This window comes from Panulirus ornatus, chromosome 35 (genome assembly GCF_036320965.1).
Source record: "Panulirus ornatus isolate Po-2019 chromosome 35, ASM3632096v1, whole genome shotgun sequence".
Classification (NCBI taxonomy): Eukaryota; Metazoa; Arthropoda; class Malacostraca; order Decapoda; family Palinuridae; genus Panulirus; species Panulirus ornatus.
In genome coordinates this window covers 19,492,902-19,516,954 of record NC_092258.1, presented here as the reverse complement: position 1 = coordinate 19,516,954, position 24,053 = coordinate 19,492,902, and positions in this window count along the sequence as shown.

Sequence of the window (24,053 nt, the reverse complement as noted above, 5' to 3'; positions counted from 1 at the left end):
AACAATAACACTGACCAACACTGTGAACGGTGACTTTGAACAATGACACTGACCAACACTGTGAACGGTGACACTGAACAATACTGTGAACAATAACAATGACCAACACTGTGAACGGTGACTTTGAACTATGACACTGACCAACACTGTGAAAGGTGACACTGAACAATACTGTGAACAATATCACTGACCAAAACTGTCAACGGTGACTGAACAATGACACTGGCCAACACTTTGAACGGTGACACTGAACAATACTGTGAACAATGACACTGACCAACACTGAACGGAGACACCGAACAATGACATTGACCAACACTGTGAACGGTGACACTGAACAATACTATGAACAATGACACTGACCAACACCGTGAACGGAGACACTGACCAACACTGCAAACGGTGAGACTGACCAACACTGTAAACGGTGACATTGAACATTACTGTGAACAATAACACTGACCGACATTGTGAAGGATGGCACTGACCAACACTGTGAACAATGACAATGACCAACACTGTGAACAGTGACACTGTCAAACACTGTGAACGGTGATATTGATCAACACTGTGAACGGTGACAGAGAACACTGTGAACGGTGACACTGAACAACACTCTGGACAATGACAGTGACCAACACAGTGAACAGTGACAATGAACATCATTGTGACCAGTAACAGTGAACAACACTGTGAATATAGACACTTACCAACACTGTGAACGGTGACACTGGCCAACACTGAACAGTGAAACTGACCAAACTATGAAAAGTGATTATGATCAATACTCTAAAACGATGATGATTAACAGTTAATCACGAAACTGACCAACACTGTGAACAGTGACTATTTTCTAAACAATGAATGAAGATTATGATCAACACTGAACCATAAACTTGGTTCAATATTGGTTACTGTAAATGATAAAGTGATCAGTACTGAACCATATACATGACCAACATTGTAAATGATGCAGTGATCAACACTGTAAATGATAAAGTGATCAGTACTGAACCATATACATGACCAACATTGTAAATGATGCAGTGATCAACACTGTAAATGATACAGTGATCAATACTGAACCATATACATTACCAACATTGTAAATCATACCGTGATCAACATTGCAAATGATTCAGTGATCAATACTGAATCATATACATGACCACATTGTAAATGATACAGGGATCAATACTGAACCATGTACGTGACAAACATTGTAAATGACAGTCATCAATACTGAACCATATACATGACCAACAAAGTGAATGATACAGTGATCATTACTAAATCATATTCAGGATCAACATTGTAAATGATAGAGTGATCAATTCTGAACCATATGCACGACCAAAATTGTAAATGATCGATAATGAACCACATACATGATCAACACTGTAAATGATACAGTGATCAATACTGAACCAAATACATGATCAACACTGTAAATGATACAGTCATCAATACTGAACCATATACATGATCAACGCTGTAAATGATACAGTGATCAAAACTGAACCATATACATTATCAATACTGTAAATGATACAGTGATCAATACTGAACTATGCATACGACCAAAATTTTGAATGATCAAAAATTAATCATACACATGATCAACACTGTAAATGATACAGTGATCAATACTGTACCATATACATGACCAAAATTCTGAATGATCGATAATGAACCATATACATGACCAACATTATAAATGATACATTGATCAGTACAGAACCATATACAGGATCAACACTGTAAATGATACAGTGATCAATACCGAACCATATGCCGGAACAACGCTGTAAATGATACAGTGATCAACACCGAACCATTATGAATGACCAACGAAATATATGCTACAGTTTTCAGTAAGGAACCATACACATGATCAACACTGTGGATGATACAGTGATCAACATTGAACCATATACATGACCAATACTGTGATTGGTAATACCGTTGATCATTACTGTGAACGATGGCAATGATCAACATAGAAACAAGAAAATTACTAACATTGTTAACGTTGGCAATGATCATTAAAATGAACCTTGAAACTGATCATCAAAATGAATGTTGACACTGATCACGAAAAATGAACGTTGTCACTGATCATCAAAATGAACGTTGACACTGATCATCAAAATGAACGGTGACACTGATCATCAAAATAAACGTTGACACGGATCATCGTAATGAAAGTTGACGCTGATCATCTAAATGAACGGTGACACGGTTATCAAAATGAACGTTGACACTGATATCAAAATCAACGTTAACACAGATCATCAAAATGAACGTTGGCACTGATGATCAAAATGAACGTTGACACTGATCATCAAAATGAACATTGTCACTGTTTATCAAAATGAACGGCGACACTAATCATCAAAATGAACGGTGACACCGATCATCAAATTCAAGGGTGACACTGATCATCTAATTGAATGGTGACACTGATCATCAATATAAACAGTGACACTGATCATCAAAATGTACACTAAAAGTGATCATCTAAATGAATAGTGAGTGATTATCAAAATGAGCGTTGACACTGATCATCAACTTGAACGGTGACACTGATCATCAAATTGAACGTTAACAAATGATCATCAAAACAAACGGTGACGCTGATCATCAAAATGAACGTTGACACTAGTAAACAAAATGAACGTTGAACCTAATCATCAAAATGAACGTTGACATTGATCATAAAAAATGAACGTTGACACTGATCATCAAAATGAACGTAGACACTGATCATCCTAATCATCAAAATGAACGTTGACATTGATCATAAAAAATGAACGTTGACACTGATCATCAAAATGAACGTAGGCACTGATCATCCAAATGATCGTTTACAATGATCATCATAATAAACGGTGACACTGATCATCAAAATGAAAGTTGACACTGATCATCAAAATGAACATTGACACTGATCAACAAAATGAAAGTTGAACCTAATAATCAAAATGAACGTTCACACTGATCATCTAAGTGAACGGTGACTGATCATCAAAATGAAGAGTGACACTGATCATCAAAATGAACGTTAACACTGATCATCTAAATGAATGGTGAAACTGATCATCAAAATGAAGGTTGACAGTGATCATCAAAATGAACGGTGACACTGATCATCAAAACGAACGTTGACAATGATCATCATAATGAACAGTGACACTGACCACCAAAATGAACGTTGACACTGATCATCAAAATGAGCGCTGACACTGATCATCCAAATGATCGTTTGCAATGATCATCATAATAAACGGTGACACTGATCATCAAAATGAAAGGTGACACTAATCATCAAAATGAACATTGACACTGATCATCAAAATGAACGTTGACACTGATCAACAAAATGAAAGTTGAACCTTAATCATCAAAATGAACATTGACACTGATCATCTAAGTGAACGGCGACACTGATCAGCAAAATGAACAGTGACAATAATCATCAAAATGAACGTTAACACTGATCATCTAAATAAATGGTGACAACTGAGTGTTGGCACTAATCATCAAAATGAATGGTGACACTGATCATCAAAATGAGAGTTGACAATGATCATCAAAATAAACGGTGACACTGATCGCCAAAATGAACGATGACACTGATTATCAAAATAAACGGTGACACTGATCATCAAAATCAAGGGGTGATAATGATCAACTAAGTGAACGATGACACTGATCATCAAAATGAAGTGTCACTGATCATCAAAATGAACAGTGTCGCTGATCATCAAAACGAACGGTGACACTGATCATCAAATATATCTTTGAAACTGATCATCAAAATGAACGTTAACACTGATCACCTAAATGAATGGTGACACTGATAATCAAAATGAGCGTTGACACACTGATCATCAAATGAACGGTGACACTGATCATCAAATGAACGTTGACACTGATCAACATGATGAACGTTGACTATAATCAAAATGAGCGTTGACACTGATCATCAAAATGAGCGGTGACGAAAAACGTTAACACAGATCATCAAAATGAACGTTGGCACTGATGATCAAAATGAACGTTGACACTGATCATCAAAATGAACATTGTCACTGTTTATCAAAATGAACGGCGACACTAATCATCAAATGAACGGTGACACCGATCATCAAATTCAAGGGTGACACTGATCATCTAATTGAATGGTGACACTGATCATCAATATAAACAGTGACCACTGATCATCAAAATGTACACTAAAAGTGATCATCTAAATGAATAGTGAGTGATTATCAAAATGAGCGTTGACACTGATCATCAACTTGAACGGTGACACTGATCATCAAATTGAACGTTAACAAATGATCATCAAAACAAACGGTGACGCTGATCATCAAAATGAACGTTGACACTAGTAAACAAAATGAACGTTGAACCTAATCATCAAAATGAACGTTGACATTGATCATAAAAATGAACGTTGTACACTGATCATCAAAATGAACGTAGACACTGATCATCCTAATCATCAAAATGAACGTTGACATTGATCATAAAAAATGAACGTTGACACTGATCATCAAAATGAACGTAGGCACTGATCATCCAAATGATCGTTTACAATGATCATCATAATAAACGGTGACACTGATCATCAAAATGAAAGTTGACACTGATCATCAAAATGAACATTGACACTGATCAACAAAATGAAAGTTGAACCTAATAATCAAAATGAACGTTCACACTGATCATCTAAGTGAACGGTGACTGATCATCAAAATGAAGAGTGACACTGATCATCAAAATGAACGTTAACACTGATCATCTAAATGAATGGTGAAACTGATCATCAAAATGAAGGTTGACAGTGATCATCAAAATGAACGGTGACACTGATCATCAAAACGAACGTTGACAATGATCATCATAATGAACAGTGACACTGACCACCAAAATGAACGTTGACACTGATCATCAAAATGAGCGCTGACACTGATCATCCAAATGATCGTTTGCAATGATCATCATAATAAACGGTGACACTGATCATCAAAATGAAAGGTGACACTAATCATCAAAATGAACATTGACACTGATCATCAAAATGAACGTTGACACTGATCAACAAAATGAAAGTTGAACCTTAATCATCAAAATGAACATTGACACTGATCATCTAAGTGAACGGCGACACTGATCAGCAAAATGAACAGTGACAATAATCATCAAAATGAACGTTAACACTGATCATCTAAATAAATGGTGACAACTGAGTGTTGGCACTAATCATCAAAATGAATGGTGACACTGATCATCAAAATGAGAGTTGACAATGATCATCAAAATAAACGGTGACACTGATCGCCAAAATGAACGATGACACTGATTATCAAAATAAACGGTGACACTGATCATCAAAATCAAGGGTGATAATGATCAACTAAGTGAACGATGACACTGATCATCAAAATGAAGTGTCACTGATCATCAAAATGAACAGTGTCGCTGATCATCAAAACGAACGGTGACACTGATCATCAAATATATCTTTGAAACTGATCATCAAAATGAACGTTAACACTGATCACCTAAATGAATGGTGACACTGATAATCAAAATGAGCGTTGACACACTGATCATCAAATGAACGGTGACACTGATCATCAAAATGAACGTTGACACTGATCAACATGATGAACGTTGACTATAATCAAAATGAGCGTTGACACTGATCATCAAAATGAGCGGTGACACTGATCATCAAAATGAATGGTGACACTGATCATTAAAATGAGAGTTGACAATGATCATCAAAATAAACGGTGACACTGATCACCAAAATGAACGTTGACAATGATCATCAAAATGAACGATGACACCGATTATCAAAATGAACGGTGACTTTGATAAAAAAAAAAGATAAATGGTGACACTGATCATCAAAATGAATGGTGATACTGATTATCTAAGTGAACGATGACACTGATCATCAAATATATCTTTGACACTGATCATCAAAATGAACGTTAACACTGATCATCTAAATGAATGGTGACACTGATCATCAAAATGAACGTTAACACTGATCATCTAAATGAATGGTGACACTGATAATCAAAATAAGCGTTGACACTGATCATCTAGTGAACGGTGACACTGATCATCAAAATGAACGCTGACACTGATCATCTACGTGAACGGTGACTATAATCAAAATGAGCATTGACACTGATCATCAAAATGAGCGGTGACACTCATCATCAAAATGAACGGTGACACTGATCATCAAAATGAAAGTTGACACTGATCATCAAAATGAACGTTGACACTGATCATCAAAACTAACGTTGACAATGAGCATCATAATGAACAGTGACACTGATCACCAAAATGAACGTTGACACTGATTGTCAAAATGAACGTTGACACTGATCATCAAAACTAACGTTGACAATGAGCATCATAATGAACAGTGACACTGATCACCAAAATGAACGTTGACACTGATTGTCAAAATGAACGCAGACACTGATCATCGAAATGATCGTTTACAATGATCATCATAATAAACGATGACACTGATCATCAAAATGAAAGGTGACACTGATCATCAAAATGAACATTGACACTGATCAACAAAATGAAAGTTGAACCTGATCATCAAAATGAACATTGACACTGATCACCTAAGTGAACGGCGACACTGATCAGCAAAATGAACAGTGACAATGATCATCAAAATGAACGTTAACACTGATCATCTAAATGAATGGTGACAATGATCATCAAAATGAGTGTTGGCACTGATCATCAAAATGAATGGTGACACTGATCATCAAAATGAGAGTTGACAATGATCATCAAAATAAACGGTGACACTGATCACCAAAATGAACGATGACACTGATTATCAAAATGAATGGTGACTTTGATCAAAAAATGAACGGTGACACTGATCATCAAAATCAAGGGTGATACTGATAATCTAAGTGAGCGATGACACTGATTATCAAAATGAACAGTGTCACTGATCTTCAAAATGAACGATGACACTGATCATCTAAACGAATGGTGACACTGATCATCAAAATGAACGTTAACACTGATCATCTAAATGAATGGTGACTCTGATAATAAAAATGAGCGTTGACACTGGTCATCAAATGAAAGGTGACACTGATCATCAAAATGAGCGTTGACACTGATCAACATGATGAACGTTGACTATAATCAAAATGAGCGTTGACACTGATCATCAAAATGAGCGGTGACACTGATCATCAAAATGAATGGTGACACTGATCATCAAAATGAGAGTTGATAATGATCATCAAAATAAACGGTGACATTGATCACTAAAATGAACGTTGACACTGATCATCAAAATGAACGATTACACTGATTATCAAAATGAACGGTGACTTTTATCAAAAAATGAACCGTGACACTGATCATCAAAATGAAGGGTGATACTGATTATCTAAGTGACCGATGACACTGATCATCAAAATGAACAGTGTTACTAATCATCAAAATAACAGTGTCACTGATCATCAAAATGAACGGTGAAACTGATCATCAAATATATCTTTGACACTGAACATCAAAATGAACGTTAACACTGATCATCTAAATGAATGGTGACACCGATCATCAAAATGAACGTTAACACTGATCATCTAAATGAATGGTGACACTGATAATCAAAGCGAGCGTTGACACTGATCATCTAGTGAACGGTGACCCTGATCATCAAAATGAACGTTGACTATAATCAAAATGAGCATTGACACTGATCATCAAAATGAGTGGTGACACTGATCATCAAAATAAAGGGTGACACTGATCATCAAAATGAAAGTTGACACTGATCATCAAAATGAACGTTGACACTGATCATCAAAATGAACGTTGACACTGATCCTGAAAATGAACGTTGACAGTGATCATCAAAATGAATGATGGCACTGATCATCATAATGAACGTTGATACTAATCATCAAAATGAACATTGACACTGATAATCAGATTAAACGGTGATAATGATAATCATGATGTACGTTGACAATGATCAACAAAATGAACGTTGACACTCATCATCAAAATAAACGTTGATACTCATCATCAAAATGGATGATGACACTGATCATCAAAATGAACGTTGACACTAATCATCCAAATGAAAGGTGACACTGATCATCAAAATGAACGGTGACACTAATCATCTTAATGAACTTTGAAGCTGATTATCAAAATGACCGGTGACACTAATCATCAAAATGAATATATACACTGATCATCAAAATGAACGTTGAGACTGATCATCAAAATGAACGTTGACACTGAATATGAAAATGAAGGGTGACACCGATCATTGAAAGGAACTTTGACACTGATCATGAAAATGAAAGGTGACACTGATCATGAAAATGAATCCGTTGACACTGATTATCAAGATTAACGTTGACGCTGATCATCAAAATGAAAGTTGACACGAATCATCAAAATGAACGCTGACACTGACCGTCAAAATGAAAGGTGACACTGATCATCAAAATGATTGGTAACACTGATCATCAAAATGAAAGATGACTGATCAGCAAAATGATCGGTGACACTGATCATCAAAATGAACTGACTTTGATCAACAAAATGAATGTTGAACATAATCATCAAAATTAGTGTTGACACTGATCATCAAAAGGAATGGTGACACTGATCATCAAAATGAAAGCTGACAATGATCATCAAAATATACGGTGACACTGATCACCAAAATGAACGTTGACACCGATCATCAAAATGAACGATGACACTGATTATCAAAATGATTGGTGACTTTGATCAAAAAATGAACGGTGACACTGATCATCAAAATCAAGGGTGATACTAATTATCTAAGTGAATGATGACACTGATCATCAAAATGAACAGTGTCACTGATCATCTAAATGAACGTTAACACTGATCATCTAAATGAATGCTGACACCGATAATCAAAATGAGCGTTGACAGTGATCATCAAATGAACGGTGACACTGATCATCAAAATGAACGTTGACACTGATCAGCATGATGGACGTTGACTATAATAAAAATAAGCGCTGACACTGATCATCAAAATGTGCGGTGACACTGATCATCAAAATGAACGATGACACTGATCATCAAAATGAAAGTTGACACTGATCATCAACGCGAACGTTGAAACCGATCATCAAAATGAACGTTGACACTGATCATGAAAATGAACGTTGACAGTGATCATCAAAATGAATGATGGCAATGATCATCAAAATGAACGTTGACACTCATCAAAAAGAACGTTGACACTCATCATCAAAATGGATGATGACACTGATCATCAAAATGAACGTTGACACTAATCATCAAAATTAAAGGTGACATTGATCATCAAAATGAACAGTGACACTGATCATCAAAATGAACAGTGACACTGATCATCAAAATGAACGGTGACTCTGATCATCAAAATGAACGTTGACACGTCATCAAAATGAACAATCACACTTATCATTAAAATGAACGTTGACACTAATCATCAGAATGAACTTTGGCACTGATCATCAAAATGAACGGTGACATTGATCATCTTAATGAACTTTGACGCTGATTATCAAAATGATCGGTGACAATAATCATCAAAATGAATGTTCACACTGATCATCAAAATGAACGTTGAGACTGATCATCAAAATGAACGTTGACACTGAATATCAAAGTGAAGGGTGACATCGATCATTTGAATGAACGTTGACACTGATCATGAAAATGAAAAGTGCCACTGATCATGAAATGAATCCGTTGACGCTACTTATCAAAATTTACGTTGACGCTGATCATCAAAATGAAAGTTGACACTAATCATGAAAAAGAACGCTGACACTGATCGTCAAAATGAAAGGTGACACTGATCATCAAAATGACTGGTAACACTGATCATCAAAATGAACAGTGGCACTGATCAGCAAAATGATCGGTGACACTGATCAAAATGAACTGATATTGATCAACAAGATGAATGTTGAACATAATCATCAAAATGAACGTGGAGACTCATCATCAAAATGAACGGTGGCTCTGGTCATCGAAATGATTGTTTACACTGATCATCAAAAGGAACGGTGACACTAATCCTCGAAACGAAAGTTGTCACTGATCGTGAAAATGAACGTTAAAACTGATCATCAAAATGAACGTTGACACTAGTCATCAAAATGAACGTTGAAACTGATCATCAAAATAAACGTTGGCATTGATCAGCAAAATGAACGTTGATAATGATCATCATAATGAACGTTGACACTGATAATCTAAATGAATTGTGATACTGATAATCATAATATACGTTGACAGTGATCAACAAAATGAAGGTTGACGCTCATCATCAAATGAACGTTGACAGTGATCATCATAATAAACGGTGACAATTATTATAAAAATGAACGTTAACACTGATCATCAAAATGGATGATGACGCTGATCATCAAAATGAACTTTGACACTAATCATCAATATGAAAGGTGACACTGATCATCAAAATGAACGGTGACACTGTTCATCAAAATGAACGGTGACACGGTTCATCAAAATGATCGATGACACTGATCATCACAATGAATATTGATATTGATCATCAAAATGAAAGGGAAGTCTGATCATCAAAATGAAAGTTGACACTGATCATCAAAGTAAACGTTGACATTGATCATCACACTGAACTTTGACAATGATCATCGAAATGAACGTTGACATTGATCATCAAAATAAGCGTTGACACTGATCATCAAAATAAGTGTTAACACTGATCAGCAAAATGAACGTTGACAATGATAATCAAAATTAACTTTGACACTGACCATCAAAATGAACAGTGACAGTGATCATTAAGATGAGCGGTGACATTGATCATCAAAATGAACGTTGACACCGATATTCAAAATGAACGGTAACATCGATCATCAAATTGAATGTTGACGCTGATAATCAAAATCATCGTTGATATTGATCATCACAATGAATGTTGACACTGATCATCAAAATGAACGGTGATAGGATCATCAAAATAAATATGACACTGATCATAAAAGTAAACGTTGACACTAATGATCTAAATGAACATTGACACTGATCATCATTACGAACGTTGACAATGATCATCAAAATAAACGTTGACAGTGATCATAAAAGTGAACGTTCACATTGATCAGCAAAATGAACATTGAGACTGATCATCATATTGAACATCACTGAACACTGAACATCAAAATGAACCTTGACAAAGATCATCAAAATAAACTTTGACACTGATCATCAAAATGAACGGTGACATCAATAATCAATATGAACGGTGACATTGATCATCAAAACGAACGTTGACACCGATATTCAAAAAGAAACGGTGACATCAATAATCAAAATGACTGTTGACACTGATCATCAAAATGATTGTTGACACTGATCATCAAAATGAACGTTGTCATTGATCATATAAATGAACCCGTTAACAATGATCATCAAATGAACGTTGACACTGATCATCAAAATGAACGTTGAAACTGATCATCAAAATGAAGATTGACATTAATCATCAAAATAAACGTTGACACTGATCATCAGAATGAACGTTGACACTGATCATCAAAATGAACGTTGTCATTGCTCATATTAATGAACCCGTGAACACTGCTCATCAAAATGAACGTTGACACTGATCATCAAAATGAACGTTGAGACTGATCATCAAAATGAAGATTGACATTAATCATCAAAATAAACGTTGACAATGATCATCAAAATGAATGGTGACACTGATCATCAAAATGAACGTTGTCATTGCTCATATTTATGAACCCGCGAACACTGCTCTTCAAAATGAACGTTGACACTGATCATCAAAATGAACGTTGAGACTGATCATCAAAATGAAGACTGACATTAATCATCAAAATGAACGTTGACACTGATCATCAAAATGAACGGTAACACTGATCATCAAAATGAACGTTTACAGTGATCATCAAAATGAACGGTGACAATTATCATGAAAATGAACGTTGACAATGATGACGAAATTAACGTTGACACCGATCACCAAAATGGATAATGACGCTGATCATCAAAATGAACGTTGACACTTATCATCAAAATGAAAGGTGACATTCATCATCAAAATAAACGGTGACACTGTTCATCAAAATGAACGGTGACATTGATCACCAAAATGATCGATGACACTGATCATCACAATGAATATTGACACTGATCATCAAAATGAACGGGGAGTCTGATCATCAAAATGAAAGTTGACACTGATCATCAAAGTAAACGGTGACACTGATCATCACAATGAACTTTGACACTGATCTTCGAAATGAGCGTTGACATTGATCATCAAAATAAGCGTTGACATCGATCATCTAAATGAACGTTCACACTGATCAGCAAAATGAAAGTTGACAATGATCATCAAAATAACTTTGACACTGACCATCAAAATGAACAGTGACACTGATCATCAAAATATACGGTGACATTGATCATCAACATGAACATTGACACCGATATTCAAAATGAACGCTAACATCGATCATCAAAATGAATGTTGCCACTGATAATCAAAATCATCGTTGATATTGATCATCACAATGAATATTGACACTGATCATCAAAATGAACGGTGACTCTGATCATCAAAATAAACGTTGACACTGATCATAAAAGTAAACGTTGACACTGATCATCTAAATGAACATTGGCATTGATCATCAAAATGAACGTTGACATTGAACATTGAAATAAACGTTGACACTGATCATCAAAATGAACGTTCACACTGATCGGCAAAATGAACGTTAAGACTGATCATCAAATTGAACGCTGACACTGAACGTCAAAATTAACGTTGACAATGATCATCAAAATAAACTTTGACACTGATCATCAAAATGAACGGTGACACTGACCATCAAAATGAACGGAGACATTGATCATCAAAATGAACGTTGACACAGATCATCAAAATGAACGTTGATACTGATCATCAAAATGAAGGTTGACACGAATAATATAAATGAACGGTGGTACTGATGATCATAATATACGTTGACAATGATCAACAGTATGAATGTTGACTCACATCATTAAAATGAATGTTGACACTCATCATCAAAATGAACGGTGACAATTATCCTCAAAATGAACGTTGTCAATGATGATCAAAATGAACGTTGACACTGATCATCAAAATGGATGTGACGCTGATCATCAAAATGAACGTTGACACTAATCATCAAAATGAAAGGTGACACTGATCATCAAAATGATCGATGGCATTGATCAACACAATGAATATTGACACATCATCAAAATGAACGGGGAGTCTTATCAAAATGAAAGTTGAAAATGATCAAGAAAGTAAACGTTGACACTGATCACTGATAATCAAAATGAAAATTGACACTGATCATCGAAATAAACGTTGACAGTGATCGTCAAAATAAACGTTGACACTGATCATCAAAATGAACGTTCACATTGATCAGCAAAAATGTACGTTGAGTCAAATTGAACGTTGACACTGAACATCAAAATGAGCGTTGACAATGATCATCAAAATAAACTTTGACATTGATCACGAAAATAAGGGGTGACACTGATTATCAAAATGAACGGTGACATTCATCATCAAAATGAACGTTGACACCGACATTCAAAATGAGCGGTGACACTGATCATCAAAATGAACGTTGACACCGATATTCAAAATGAACGGTGACATCGATAATCAAAGTCAACGTTGACGCTGATCATCAAAATGAACGCTGAAAGTGATAATCAAAATGAAGATTGACATTGGTTATCAAAATAAACGTTGACACTGATCATCAAAATGAAAGTTGACACTGATCATCGAAATGAACGTTGACAATGATCATCAAAATAAACTTTGACTCTGATCACGAAAATAAACGGTGACACTGATTATCAAAATGAACGGTGACATTGATCATCAAAATGAACATTGACACCGTTATTGAAAATGAACGGTAACATCGATCATCACAATGAATATGACACTGATCATCAAAATGAACGTTGACATTGATCATCAAAGTAAACGTTGACACTGATCATCTGAGTGAACATTAACACTGATCATTTGAGTGAACATTAACAATGATCATCAAAATGAACGTTGATATTGATCATCAAAGTAAACTTTGACACTGACCATCAAAATGAACGTTCACACTGATCATCAAAATGGACGTTGAGACTGATCATCAAACTGAACGTTGACAGTGAACATCAAAATGATCGTTGACAATGATCATCCAAATAAACTTTGACACTGATCATCAAAATGAACGATGACACTGATCATCAAAATGAACGGTGACACTGATCGTCAAAATGAACGTTGACACCGATATTCAAAATGAACGGTGACACTGATCATCAAAATGAACGTTGACATCAAAATAAATAGTGACATTGATTATCAAAATGAACGGTGACACTGATCCTCAAATTGATCAATGATGCTGATCATCAAAATGAACGTTCACACCGATCATCAAAATGATGTTTGACACTGATCATCAAAATGAACGGGTAAGTGATCCTTAAATTGGACTTTGACACTGATTATCAAAAGGAACGGTGACACTGACCATCTAAATGAACGGTGAGACGGATCATCAAAATGAACAATAACACTGATCGTCAAATTGATCGGTGACACTAATCATCAAAATGAACGTTGAAACTGATCCTCTAAATGAACCTTGACATTGATCATCAACATGAAAGTTGAAGTTGATTATGAAAATTAACAGTGATGCAGATCATCAAAATGAATATTGACATTGATCATCAAAATGAACAGGTGACACTGATCATAATATTCATCGTTGACACTGATCATCAAAATGAACGTTGACACTGATCATCAAAATGAGCTTGACACTGATTATCTAAAGGAATGGTGACACTGTCTATCAAAATGAACGATGACTGATTATCAAAATGAACGTTGACACTGATCATCAAAATGAACGTTCACACCGACCATCAAAATGAACGTTGACACTTATCATCAAAATGAACGGTGACACTGTTCATCAAAATGATTGTTGACACTGATCATGAAACTAATTGGTGACTCTAATCATACATATTAATCGGTGACACAGATCATGAAAATAATGGTTGACACTGATCATCAAAATGAACGTTCATACTTATCATCAAAATGAATGTTGCCACTGATCATCAAAACGAACACTGACGGTGATCATCAAAATAAATATAAACACAATTCATCGAAATGAACGGTGAAACTGATTATCAAATTGATCGTTGACATGAATCATCAATATGAACGGTGACACTAATCATCAAAATGAACGGTGAAACTGATCATCAAATTGATCGTTGACATGGATCATCAATATGAACGGTGACACTAATCATCAAAATGAACGTTGACAGTGATCATCAAAACGAACGGCGACACTGATCTTCAAAATGAACGTTGAAGCTGATCATCAAAATGAACGTTGAAACTAGTCATCAAAATGAACGATGACACTGATCATCAAAATGAATGTTGACACTAATCATGAAACTGATAGGTGACACTGATCATCAAATCGATCGGTGACACTGATGATGAAAATGATCGTTGACACTGATCATGAAGATGAAAGTTGACACTGGTCATCAAAATGAACGTTGACACTGATCATCAAAGTAAACGGTGACATTGATCATCAAATTGATCGGTGACAATGTTCATCTAAATGAACGTTGACACTGATCATCATATTGAAAATTGACACTGATAATCAAAATGAACGTTGACACTGATCATCCAAATGAACATTGAAACTGATCATCGAAATGAACTTCGACACTGATCATCAAAATAAACGGTGACACTGATCATCAATGAACGGTGACACTGATCATCCAAATGAATGGTAACTGATTACTTAGAATGAACTTTGAAAGTGATCATCAACATGAACGTTGACGCTGATCATCAAAATGAACGATGACACTGATCATCAAAATTAAGTTTGACACTGATCATCAAAATGAACGTTGACACTGATCATCAATATGAACGATGGCACAGTTCATCAAAATAAATGTTGATACTGATCATGAATATGAACGTTGACAATGATCACAATATTGATCCGTGACACTGATCATGAAAATGAACGTTGGCGTTCATCATCAAAATGAACGGTGATGCTGATCATGAAAATGAATATTGACACTGATCATCAAAATGAACGGTGACGCTGATCATCAAACTAAATATTGACACTGATCATTAAAATGAACAGTGAAACTGATCATCAAATATGTCTTTGACACTGATCATCAAAATGAACGTTAACACTAATCATCAAAATGAACGGTGACACTAATAATCAAAGTGAACATCGACACTGATCATCAAAATGAACGTTGACAATGATCATTAAAATGAACTGTGACACTGACCATCAAAATAAACGGTGACACTAATCATCAAAATGAACGTTGACACTCATCATCAAAATGAACGATGACACTGGTCATCAAAATGAATGTTGAAGCTGATCATCAAAATGATCGGTGTCACTGATCATCAACTCGATTGGTGACAATGACCATGAAAACGAACGTTGACACTGATCATCAAAATGAACGTTGCCAATGATCATCAAAATGAATTTTGAAACTGATCATCAAAAGGAACGTTGATACTTATCATCAAAATGAACGTTGACAATGATCATCAAAATAAACATCAAAACTGATCATCAAAATAAACGGTGACACTGATCATCAAATTGATCGCTGACACTGATTATCTAAATGAACGTTGACAATGATCATCGTAATGAAAGTTTACACTGATCATCAAAATAATAGGTTACACTGATCATCAAAATGAACGATGACATCGATGATCAAAATGAATGTTGATACTGATCATTAAGATGAATGTTGTCATTGATCATCAAAATGAACGTTGACGCTGATCATCAAAATGAACGCTGAAACTGATAATCAAAATGAAGATTGCCATTGGTTATCAAATTAAACGTTGACAGTGACCGTCAAAATGGATGTTGACACTAAACATCAAAATGAACGTTGACAATGATCATCAAAATAAACTTTGACACTGATCATGAAAATAAACGGTGACATGGATTGTCAAAATGAACAGTGACATTGATCATCAAAATGAACGTTGACACCGATATTCAAAATGAACGTTGACATCGATCATCACAATGAATATGACACTGATCATCAAAATGAACGTTGACACTGATCGTCAAAGTAAACGTTGACACTGATCATCTGAATAAACATTGACATTGATCATCAAAATAAGCGTTGATATTGATCAAGATAAACTTTGACAGTGATCGTCAAAATGAACGTTCACACTGATCAGCAAAATGGAAGTTGAGACTGATCATCAAACTGAACATCAAAATGACCGTTGACAATGATCATCAAAATAAACTTTGACACTGATCATCAAAATGAACGTTGACACCGATCATCAAAATGAACGGTGACACTGATCATCAAAATGAACGTTGACACCGATATTCAAAATGAACGGTGATATCGATTATCAAAATGAATATTGACACTGATCATCAAGATGAATGTTGTCATTGATCATCAAAATGAACGTTGACGCTGATCATCAAAATGAACGCTTAAACTGATAATCATAATGAAGATTGCCATTGGTTATCAAAATAAACGTTGACACTGATCATCAAAATAAACGGTGACACTGATCATCAAAATGACTTTTGACAAAGATCATCAAAGTGGACAGTGACACTGATTGTCATAATGGACGTTAAAACTGACCATTAAAATGAACAGTGACACTGATCATCAAAATGAACAGAGACATTTTTCACCAAAATGAACGGTGAAAATGATCATCAAAATGAACTTTGACACTGATCGTCAAAATGAACGATCACACTTATCAAAATAAACGTTGACACTGATCATCAAAGTGAACGTAAAGACTGATCATCAAAATGAACGGTGACACTGATCATCTTAATGAACTTTGACGCTGATAATCACAATGATCGGCGACACTAATCATCAAATGATTGTTCACACTAATCATCAAAATGAACGTTGACATTGATCATCGAAGTGAACGTTGGCACTAATCATCAAAATGATCGTAGACACTGATCATCCAGATGATCGTTTACAAAGATCATCTTAAAGAATGATGACACTGATCATCAAAATGAATATTGACACTGATCATCAAAATGAACGTTGTCATTGATCATATATATAAACCCGTGAACGCTGATCATCAAAATGAAAACATTGACACTGATCATCAAAATAAACGTTGACACTAATCATCAAAATGAACGGTGACACTGATCATCGAAATGAACGTTGACAAAGATCATCAAAATGAACCGTGACAATGATCATCAAGATGATGGGTGACACTGGTCGTCATAATGAACGTTGACACTGATCATCATAATGAAAATTGACACATCATCAAAATCAACGTTGAAACTGATCATGAAAATGAACGTTGACACTGATCATCAAAATGAACGTTGACACTAATTATCGAAGTGAACGGTGATTGATCATCAAATTGATCCGTGACACTGCTAATGTAGATGAACGTTGACATTCATCATCATAATGAGAGTTGACACTGATCATCAAAGTGAACGTTGACACTCATCATCAAAATGAACGATGACACTGATCATCAAAATGATCGGTGTCACTGATCATTAAAATGAACAATGCCACTGATCATCAAAATGAACGTTGAAATTGACCATCAAAATGAACGTTGATACTCATCATCAAAATGAACGTTGACAATGATCACCAGAATGAACTTCAAAACTGATCATCAAAATAAACGGTGACACTGATCATCAAATTGATCGCTGACAATGATCTAAATGAACGTTGACAATGATCATCGTAATGAAAGTTTACACTGATTATCAAAATAAACGGTTACACTGATCATCAAAATGAACGTTGACACTGATCATCAAAATGAACGGTGACACTTATCATCAAAATGAATGGTGACTCATATCATTTAAAATGAATTTTCAAACTGATCATCAACATGAACGTTAACACTGATTATCAAAATGAAAGATGACACTGATCATCAAAATGAAAGATGACGCTGATCATCAAAATGAACGTTGGCACTGATCATCGAATGAACGTTGACACTGATCATCAATATGAACGGTGACACTGCTCATCAAAATGAATGTTGACACTGATCATGAAAATGAACGGTGACAATGATCATCATGCTGATCGGTGGCACTGATCATGAAAATGAACGTTGATACCGATCATCAAAATGAACGCTCACAATGAACATCAAAGTGAACGTTGACACTTATCATCAAAATGAACGGTGACACTGATCATCAAAATGAATATTGACAATGATCATCAAAATGAAGAGTGAAACTAATCATCAAATTGATCTTAAAGATGCCTGTTGACACTGATCATCAAAATGAACGGCGACACTAATCACCAAAATGAACGTTGACACCGATATTGAAAATGAACGGTGACGTCGATCATCACAATGAATATGACACTGATCATCAAGATGAACGTTGACACTGATCATCAAAGTTAACGTTGACACTGATTATCAAAATGAACATTCACTTTGATCAGCAAAATGGACGTTGACACTGATCATCAAACTGAACGTTGACATTGAACATCAAAATGAATGTTGACAATGATCATCAAAATAAACTTTGACACTGATCATCAAAATGAACGATGACAATGATCATCAAATAGAACGGTGACACTGATCATCAAAATGAACGTTAACACCGACATTCAAAATGAACGATGACATCGATAATCAAAATGAATGTTGACACTAATCATCAAGATGAATGTTGTCGTTGATTATCAAAATAAACGTTGACGCTGATTATCAAAATGAACGCTGAAACTGATAATCAAAATGACGATTGTCATTGGTTATCAAGATGACGTTGACACTGATCATCAAAATTAATGTTGACACTGAACATCGAAATGACCGTTGACAATAATCATCAAAATAAACTTTGACACTGATCATAAAAATAAACGGTGACACTGATTATCAAAATGAACGGTGACATTGATCATCAAAATGAACGTTGACACCGATATTCAAAATGAACGGTGACATCGATCATCACAATGAATATGACACTGATCATCAAGATGAACGTTGACACTGATCATCAAAGTAAACGTTGACACTGATCATCTGAATGAACATTGACACAGATCATTAAAATGAACGTTGATATTGATCATCAAGATAAACTTGGACACTCATCATCAAAATGAACGTTCACACTGATCAGCAAAGTGGACGTTGAGACTGATCATCAAAATGAACGTTGACAGTGAACATCAAAATGAACGTTGTCAATGATCTTCAAAATAAACTTTGACACTGATCATCAAAATGAATGATGACACTGATCATCAAAATGAATGATGACACTGATCATCAAAATGAACGTTGACACCGATATTCAAAATGAACGGTAACATCGATGATCAAAATGAATGTTGACACTGATCATCAAGATGAATGTTGTCACTGATCATCAAAATGAACGTTGATGCTGATCATCAAAATGAACGCTGAAACTGATAATCAAAATGAAGATTGCCATTGGTTATCGAAATAAACGTTGACAGTGATCATCAAAATGAACGTTGACACTGATCATCAAAATGAATGGTGACTCTGACCACCAAAATGAACGGTGGCACTCATCATCAAAATGAACAGATCATCAAAATGAACGGTGACACTATTCATCAAAGTGAATGGTGACACTGATCATCATAATGAACTTTGAAACTGATCATCAAAATGAACGTTGACACCGATCATGAAATAAAACGTTGAACTGATCATCAAAATGAACGTTGACACTGATCATCAATATGAACTGTGACACTGTTCATCAAAATGAATGTTGACACTGAACATGAAAAATGTACGGTGACACTTACCATCATATTGATCGGTGACACTGATCATGAAAATGAACGTTGACACTGGTCATCAAAATGAACGATGACAATGATCATGAAAATGAATGTTGACACTGATCATAAAAATGAACGTTGACACTGATCATGAAAATGAACGTTGACACTGATCACCAAAACGAACGTTGACACTGATCATCAAAGTGAACGGTGACACTGATCATCAAATTGATCGGTGACATTGATCATCTAAATGAACGTTGACACTGATAATTCTGATGAAAGTTGACACTGATCATCAAAATGAACGTTGACGCTGATCATCAAAATGAAGGTTGAAACTGATCATCAAAATGAACTTCGACACTGATCATCAAAATAAACGGTGACACTGATCATCAAATTGAACGGTGAAACTGATCATCTAAATGAATGTTTAAACTGGTCATTATAATGAAAGTTTACACTGATCATCAAGATGAACATTCACACTGATCATTAGAATAAACGTTGACACTGATCATCAAAATGAACGTTGACACTGATCATCAAAATGAATGGTAACCCTTATCAAAATGAACGGTGACACTGATCATTAAAATGAACGTCGACATTGATTATGAAAATGAACGTCGACACTGATCATCAAAATGAATGGTGACACTGATAATTAAAATGAACTTTGAAACTGACCATGAAAATGAACGTTGACACATTGTATGAAGATGAACGTTGACACTGATCATCAAAATGAACGGTGACACTGATCATCCAAATGAATGGTAACTGATTATTTAGAATGAACTTTGAAAGTTATCATCAACATGAACGTTGACACTGATCATCAAAATGAACGATGACACTCATCATCAGTATGAACGGTGACACAGTTCATCAAAATAAATGTTGATACTGATCATGAATATGAACGTTGACAATGATCACAATGTTGATCCGTGACACTGATCATGAAAATGAACGTTGGCGTTGATCATCAAAATGAACGGTGATGCTGATCATCGAAATGAATATTGACACTGATCATCAAAATGAACGGTGACGCTGATCATCAAACTGAATATTGACACTGATCATTGAAATGAACAGTGAAACTGATCATCAAATATGTCTTTGACACTGATCATCAAAACGAACGTTAGCACTAATCATCAAAATGAACGTCGACACTAATCATGAAAATGAACGTTGACAATGACCATTAAAATGAATGTTGAAACTGATTATCAAAATAATCGGTGTCACTGATCATCAAATCGATTGGTGACACTGATCATGAAAACGAACGTTGACACTGATCATCAAAATGAACGTTGCCACTGATCATCAAAATGAACGTCGACACTGATCATGAAAATGAACGTTGACAATGATCATTAAAATGAATTGTGACACTGACCATCAAAATAAACGGTGACACTAATCATCAAAATGAACGTTGACACTCATCATCAAAATGAACGTTGACACTGATCATCAAAATGAATGTTGAAACTGATCATCAAAATGATCGGTGTCACTGATCATCAAATCTATTGGTGACACTGAAAACGAAAACGAACGTTGACAATGATCATCAAAATGAACGTTGAAACTGATCATCAAAATGAACGTGATACTTATCATCAAAATGAACGATGGCACTGATCATCAAAATTAACGGTGACACTAATCATGAAGTTGATCGGTTACACATCATCTAAATTAACGTTGATACTGATTGTCAAAATGAAATTGACATTGATAATCAAAATGAACGTTGACACTGATCATCAAAATGAACGTTGACACTGATCATCAAAATGAACCTTGACACATCATAAAATGAACGGTGACACTGATCATCAAAATGAACGTTGACACTGATCATCAGTATGAACGGTGACACTGATAATCAGAATGAACGTTGACACTGATCATGAAGATGAACGTTGACACTGATCATGAAAATGAACGTCGACACTGATCATGAAAATGAACGGTGACACTGATCATCAAAATGAACGTTGACACTGATCATCAAAATGAACGTTGACACTGACCATCGAAATGAACATTGACATTGATTATCAAAATGAACTGACACTGATCATCAAAATGAACCTTGGCACTGATTATCAATATGAATGGTGACACTTTTCATCAGAATGAACGTTGCCACTGATCATGAAAATCAACTTTGTCAGTGATCATCAAAATGAACGTTGACAGTGATCATGAAAATGAACGTTGACACTGATCATGAAAATGAACGTCGACACTGATCATGAAAATGAACGGTGACACTGATCATCAAAATGAACGTTGACACTGATCATCTAAATGAACGGTGACACTGATCATCAAAATGAACGTTGATACTGATCATCAAAATGAACGTCGACACTGATCATGAAAATGAACGGTGACACTGATCATCAAAATGAACGTTGACACTGATCATCTAAATGAACGGTGACACTGATCATCAAAATGAATGTTGATACTGATCATCAAAATGAACGTTGACACTGATCATGAAAATGAACGTTGACACTGATCATGAAAATGAACGTTGACACTCATCATCTAAATGAGCGGTGACACTGCTTTTCAACACCGAATCATGAAACTGATTAGCACTGTGATTGATGCACTGGTCAAAATTGTGAAGAATGTCAATGAATAATTCTGAGCCAGCAATCAAAATTGTGAATAGTGATACTGATCAATACTCTTAAAGGTAACACTGATCAAATCTTTAAACAATAACAATAACCAAAACTATAATCAATACTGTGAAGAATGACCTGATCAACACAACTCTGACTCTATCCAACATTGTGAATGATAACACTGATTAGTACTGTGAATGATGATACTGATCAGCACTGAACCATAAAAATGACAAAAATTATCAACTGTCAGTAACCAATAGAGTGTGCGAT